Here is a 7483-nt window from a genome sequence, read left to right on the forward strand (position 1 = left end):
ACAAGGGGACGAGAAATAGAGCCTTCCATATCCCTGGAACTGAGGTCGAGAGTGACCACTCTTTGTGGATGGAAATGGTTGCAGGTAATACTAGTCCAGTTGCACAAAGGGACTTCAACACTCCAATAGGCCATGGAATTATGAGGATCCTTGGTGACAAGCTTCTTAAATTCCAAGAGGGATTCCTGATCATGAGTGAAAATAAAAGTGTGCCCCAAAATTTTGATTGTTGCATTTTCAAAATAATCTAATGTCACCCAAAATTTTCACAAAAATGGAAAAATTCGCTGAAAACTTTTGATTGTTGCATTTTTCAAAATATTCTAATGTCACCCAACTTCTCTTCAACAATTTATTCATGGATATGAAAAAGAAAAACCCATTAAAACACAAAGAAAGTGTGGTCGAGAAAGGCTTTACCATTAGTTGTGGTGATTATGATCTTGATTGTGGCATTGTTGCTCAATGCATGTTGCAAACAAACAATCTTCAATTGTGGCGTTGTTTCTCCGCTGCAAACAAACGATCTTCTCAATTAAATGAATTCACCCCTCACTTGTATTTTTCTTCCCAAAAAATATAAAGAGCAGAAATGATGAAATTATTTTGAAAAATATATTTCTTAAAATGAAAAAGTGGCAAATATTAAAAAATATATATATATATTATTCACACACACACACACACACACACACAATTTCTAAAATGTAAAAAGAAAAAATATCAAAATAAATTTGAAATGGGAGTTTTAAAGTAATATTTAAAAATATTACTAACTCTGGTATCTTGTTTCTAAATATTTGTGCATAGAATTTTTTTCTTAAATGTTAAAAAAGGTAATATTTAAAAAATTAAAAATATTACTAATTTTTGGCATTTTGTTTCTAAATATTGGTGCATAGAAACACATGTTATTAATATTATATGGGTTGAAACTTTTAATTTCCTTTTCTAATTAATGCTAACCCATGATTTATGCTTCATTAAAACCACACTCAACCCATGATTTACCATTCATTAAAAATATTCTCAATATTCTAATTTATATAGATTAAGATATTAATTTTATTTTTAATATTTAATATAGTTTTAGGTCACTTGGGTACCATTCACACATAAGGTAGGTAAATCATATTATTAAAAAAATTCACCTATACCCAAATTAAATAATAAAAATTTGTCATGTCATTTTAGGTGCCTAGTCACACCTGTATCTCTATTAAATTTTAAAGGATTTTAATTCGCTTACACATTATGATGCAGAAATTCAATATTAACCTTTTAAAATAAATTTTCTCTAATTGCAAGAAATCCCTTTTACACAACCTCATGTCAATTATGAAATCTATGACACAATAAATCCATAATTATTGGATCCAAGGTATACACAATCACTGGAATACAATGGTTTCATTGTTCCTTACTTACCCTATGGTTAGTCTTATCTAATATGAATAAATGGAGATAGTACTTCTCCGTATATGCATTATAACTATAATGCAGAGTAATGTAACATAGTATGAGCTAATTTAAGCTTTCTTGGTAATGACTACTCAACAACTTAAACAAGTAGAGTTATTATGGATATTAGCTTAGTTCTTAAAGCTTATATGACTCATATTAGTATAAGGAAAAGAAAGGCTTATATGACTCATATTAGTACAAGGAAAAGCAAGGATGTATAACACATTTCGTAGTAAGCTCTTCCTTATCTAACATATATGGTATCACTAGTGATTATCCTGAGATAGCATGTAACTCCAACATATCACGTCATTAAATATGGAAGCTCAACTAGGAACATTGGTTCCCCTAACATTATTGGTTTTTCCCCATCTTATATTTTTTACTTAGGTTGTGCAATGGGTGTTTACACTATCGCTAGGGTAACCAGTGGAACATTGATCGATTTCAAAGGTGTAAACACTAAGTGAGGAGTATGGACCAAAGGTGGGGTGGGAGTAGGAGGATCCAAATTTACACTTTCACTTGAGGAAATACAAGTAGATCCGTAGTCATATTACCAGATGTTTCTCTTGGATGTATGAGGAAGCCACCTTGAGGAGCCTTGTGTTCTTAGCTCAATGGTGATCACGGTGATCATTTGTCCAATTTTATTCACCCAATGTTTGATCAGTAGATCTCTCAATCTAGAACAAGACACTCTAGATTCTCTCTCTCGCTCACAGCACCCCAGCGACACACAACCCACACATGGGGAGGATTACAAATGATTTCGTTGTAGCCTAAGTTAGAAGTTTCAAGCATTATACAAAGGATATAACATAAGTGTAAACTGAGATATGACAAGCATAAGTCTCAAGAAAATTGAAAAGTTGAGAGACAAATAATTTGAAAAGAGATCAGCTCAAAGGAACATGTTGTAAATTACTCTTCCCACTCTAATATGGACTCACACTATAGTAAGGAAGATCTAAGATAATGCATGAGCTTGATATGCCTCTTGAATTAGGGCTACATCTTGATTTCAACATGGAGCTTCCCCCACTGATGATCAAATCAAATTAATGCACATACACCTAGATATCCACAGGACATATAGCTAGATTTTATAACTCCAATGACTAAAAGTTGAATCATGGAAACTCAGAGCAGACAGACTAGGTGGTATAGTAGGAGACATTGTTGTGCAAAGTTATGTAGGTAGAGTAGCTACCAATATCATTGTACATAATGATTCATTGACAATTTTCAACACATATACATAAAATAACAACATAGTACTAATAATATGATTATCATTTTTAATCAAATCAACTAAAATTCAAATGTGATTACCAGATAAAAATATTTCATGAATATCATTCTTCTAAGATAAATTCACAACAAACATCCAAAGATGGTAATATCATCATACATAATAATTCTCCATCAAAATAATGGTGATAATTTCCAATATATACATCAAATAAAAATATAATAATGATAATATCATCATCATCTTTAATCAAATCAAAGTCATTGTATGATTACCAAATCCAAATGTTTCATAGATATCATTATTCTAAGGTAAATTCACAACATCCATCTAAAAATAGGAATTTCATTCTACACAATAATACTTCATCAAAAACAATGCATGTGCATGCCTAGCTAGCACCACCAAGATCATCCTCATGATCATTTCCATGATCATCATCTTGACCATCTTGATCAGTCTCATCCATGTCATCATCACCAACACTATTGTCCTCCTCCTCCTCATCATCTCCTTCACTAACACTATCACCATCCTCATCCTCATCATCATCATTATATCTTGATGTATGATCAACATAGTCTAGATCATCATCTTGGCAGTCATTACCTATAGCATTTTGGAAAACAAAAATCAAAAAATAAATATTACATGTTAGTATTAATTCCATAGCACAATGCATATTTTTGTTGTACAATGCTAACCATAAAATGAGGTAGGATATAATATCTAATAGTGATAAAAAATAAAATGAAAATATGGTTCAAAGATATATTGGAAATCCAGCTAAGATTACATACCTCAGACTCCATCCACACAACAAAATCAACCCATCTCTTTTGTTGCAACATCTCTTTTTCCAAATGATTTGGATGTCTTCCATATTTTAGTTCCCATCAATCAATAAATAGGGAGAAATTAGATAACAATGATTTTCTTCTAGTACAAATTTTATTAAAAAAATATCACATATTTAATATACTTACAAAAGTTGTTATCAGTTCTTTTAACCCTTTCTGACCACTATGATGAGTGTCTTTTGTCTTTTCTAACCTCGCCTTGGAAGCCTTGTCCTTAAACATAAACCAATTCAATTCATTTTCACACAAATACACGTCTAAGTAATGGAGGTAACCCAATAGGAATTAGAGCTAGAACCAACTCCTCTATATTTCCATATCATGAAGCTTCATGTTTCATTATGTATTTATCCAGGATTTCTAATTATATTAACAACTTCAGATATATTAGACATTATATATCAATAAGATGGAGAGTGTATAAATCATTAGAATTGGTACCTATAATCAGAGACTCACTCTATAACCTTAGAACTTATAACTAATTCCCAAATAAATACTCTTACTAGATATTGAATTAGTTGGACATAAGAAACTCAGAATACTCATTTGACTCTTTAGGAGGTGTAGACGGTGCTAGACTTGCCAACATTAAGGGTATCACCCTGGTATGAAGTCCCAAATAGACCTCGCACCGTTTCGTGTGGGAGTCCCATCCGGTATGATGGCCCGGCTATCATTGTCTTAGGGATTTGCCTCAAATCTTGATTGTCAGCACAAGAGAGTGGTTCGCTTTGTCTTCGAGAAGTGAGGTTCGCGTGCCTGGTCAATGTAAGTGTGCTTGTGTCAATGGTTCTTTCACTGTGATGGGAAGAAGGTGAAGGTGAGTTCCAGGTTGAAAGGGAACAATCCCAACTCGGTTAGGAACGCACGAAACAAAAGGACATACACATCTTCCGGTGAAGCAGTCCACTCGGATGCGTCAGTCACAACATACAAGGTAAGATAAGACGTACAACACTCATGGAACAATCCGAACGAGTGAAACGATTGTTACACCAAGGTTCAAGTGAAAGGTTTTTCTGATGTCCGTCAGAGCAGTCGACACAGACGGGACATCATTAACAACATATACAACACATTTCCATTAATAGATTATGCATTACAACAAATGAAACAGTTAAGATGTAGAACACAGGTCAAAGAAACATGCATTACAAGCATTAAAGATCAGTCTTACAACAGATACAATACATATGTGAAAACGTGATGGCATGTTAACAAGCTTATGAATTAAGCGAAAATTCCAAGACACATTGTTACACCATACATCACTAACCCCGTCAACGGTGCGTTGGAGCCACTACTTACTCCTCAAAGAAAAGATTTCAGACTCTCTTGGCTATGTGGGAGGAGCTGAGGTGAAAATTTCCTTTGCATGTACAAATTGGGGGATATTTATAGCCAAGGATGAAACTGACCCTTGTGGTTGTTCGACTACCCTCATGATCATTTGACTTCCATGACTTTTCAACTTACATGACTCTTTGTTCAACAGGTGGGTCTCTTGGACTTCCATGTTACATCAGATTGATTGAAAACAAGCCCATACTGGGGATGTGGGTGACATGACTCATGATGTGACTCAACATGACTTGACATGACAATGTTGGTACATTCATGTTGCTGCCGGAGTGCATGTCGAGCTACAGTGCTACCAGGTGATGGATGTCTTCATGGTGTATCACAGCTTCACCTCTGCATGGAGCCCTCGATGGTCCTTGGTTTGCTTGACGAAGCTTTAGCATGTTGTTCCTTGCTTGCATGCTGGAAGGCTTGACAGGCTCATCTATTCGCAAAGGTGCATGTTCACCGCATTCATCTGCTTCGCATGCTTCGTTAGTTCATCTGTTGGTGAACCCGTCCTTCTATATGTGCTACATTTTTTCATCCCATCCGTCATCTTGTCATGTTTGTTGGTGTACTTGTACCTGCATTCACTCATGATGAGACGACATCAAATCCGAAACCTCCTAGTCTACCATGACACATGATCATTCAGATGCAAGTGGCGGGGAGAGCCAGCAAGGCTGTGATACGGGATGATGGCTCCGAGAAACTGCTGATGAAAAGTGCGCACGAGTCACTAAGAGATGGAGACAGGAAATCTATGAAGACAGTGACTGTCTACAGTGTCTAGCTCTGTTGGGAGGAAAAATTGTTCAAATTTTGGGAGGAACAGTCCAGGCTGCTGGAAGGCAAAACAGGCATGCTCTGCACGTTTTTCAGAATGAATGGGCAGTGGGGCTGGACAACCAGATTTGCACAATTTTCTAGAGGAATGGGCCAGGCTGCATGAAGGGTCAACAGGCAGGGATTGCATAGTTTTTCTAGGGAACTTACCGGGTCACTGGCAACCAAAACTGCACAATTCCCAGAGGGAACTGCCAATTGGCTGTTGGGGTCACTGGAAACCAAAATTGTGCAAGTTCTAGAGGGAACTACCAGTTAGTTGCCCGAGAGATTGCAACAGAAACTGCGCAATTCCCAGAGGGAACTAGCAGTCTGTTGTTAGGGGCTGCTGGCAAGGAGAACTGCACTAAGGCCAGGAGGTCGACCTGCTGATCATATCTACGAAATTTCTGAGCTGAGATGACTAATGGGAAGTGGAGGGCCTACTCATGAACATTGTGCAATTTTTGAGATGAATAGTTGGTCGACTGTTGGGATGACTGACTGGGAAAAATGCGAAATTTTCTGAGGGAGATAGGGACGAGCACTTGGTGTCTGTCTAGCCAGTTTGTGCAATTTCCTCAGTCAATAGGGCGAGTGAGGTCAGTGGTCTTTGCACAAATTTTGAGGGGAGTCAGTCTCGGGGTGACTTCCAAGTCTGACTGTCTGGGTGGCCAGCATGAGAGTTGATTGGATTGCTTGTGGGCAGCACAAGTTGAAAAGACTAACTTGGTGCTTCTATGTTGTTCAGGTTGATAGTCGATCGAGTCGATGACAGGGTGATGGTCTGACTATTAGAGGGGAATCAGGTCATCAGAACCTTCAGCAAAAATGGCAAAGTGTGTGAACAATCAAACGATGCATAGGTGATCATACGAACACACACTCGCATGACTTGACGACGAAACAACCAAACCATCTAGACACACGTGCTCAAAAATACTGGCTGGCGGTGTAAGCGATAAGTGCGACACTCATGATTGATCGTTCATTGATTGAGACGATGCTTGTGCAATAGTGAATGTGACTCCATGTGTGAGTGTGACAAATGCTTTCATTGCAAACAGAACAAGCACATATGAAGCGAAGACTTTGAGCATAATCAGAACATGGTCGCAAGCATGACTTAGACATCAGCATGTAGAGACTTGAATGCAATGAACAAGCAAGGTAGATGTAAAGACTCACACGAGCTCACAGAGTGAACCCAAGTGTGTGCAGTCATCAAGTGAAACTCTTCAAGGGAGGCTCCGAAATTGGTGCAGGCCAAAATTTTGGAGGGTGGTTGTAGCCGCTACAACACTTGGCGACACACTGGTAGAACTCTAGCTTCTCTGTTTCGGTTCATTGCTAGCACAGGGCCTTGGTATTTCGGGGAGTATTGAATCATTGTGTGGGTTACTTCAGTTTCCCCACTTACCCCATGGACATACATGGTTCACCTTTTTCCGACTCAGTCAAACACAATCAAAAGTTCAACTTAGATCTCAAAGTTTCAAATTTGGGAAGGATCAGGGAGAATTTTAAGGATGGAAAAGTATCTTAATGTTTAGAAATATTAGTGAATCTAACTAGTCCCTAATATGCCATCTATAAAATGTTTGGTGGTATTTCTATAAAAATATTCAAATTTGTAATAATGTTATATAGTCTTTATATAAAATTTTAACTATCTTTAAGGTAAAATAATTTTATACTATAAAATTTGGGAAATTTTTTTTTAGAAAAATGG

The sequence above is a fragment of the Pinus tabuliformis genome, chromosome 9 (assembly GCF_031772625.1).
Source record: "Pinus tabuliformis cultivar Carrire ecotype Pingquan chromosome 9, CPIR1, whole genome shotgun sequence".
NCBI classification, from domain to species: Eukaryota; Viridiplantae; Streptophyta; class Pinopsida; order Pinales; family Pinaceae; genus Pinus; species Pinus tabuliformis.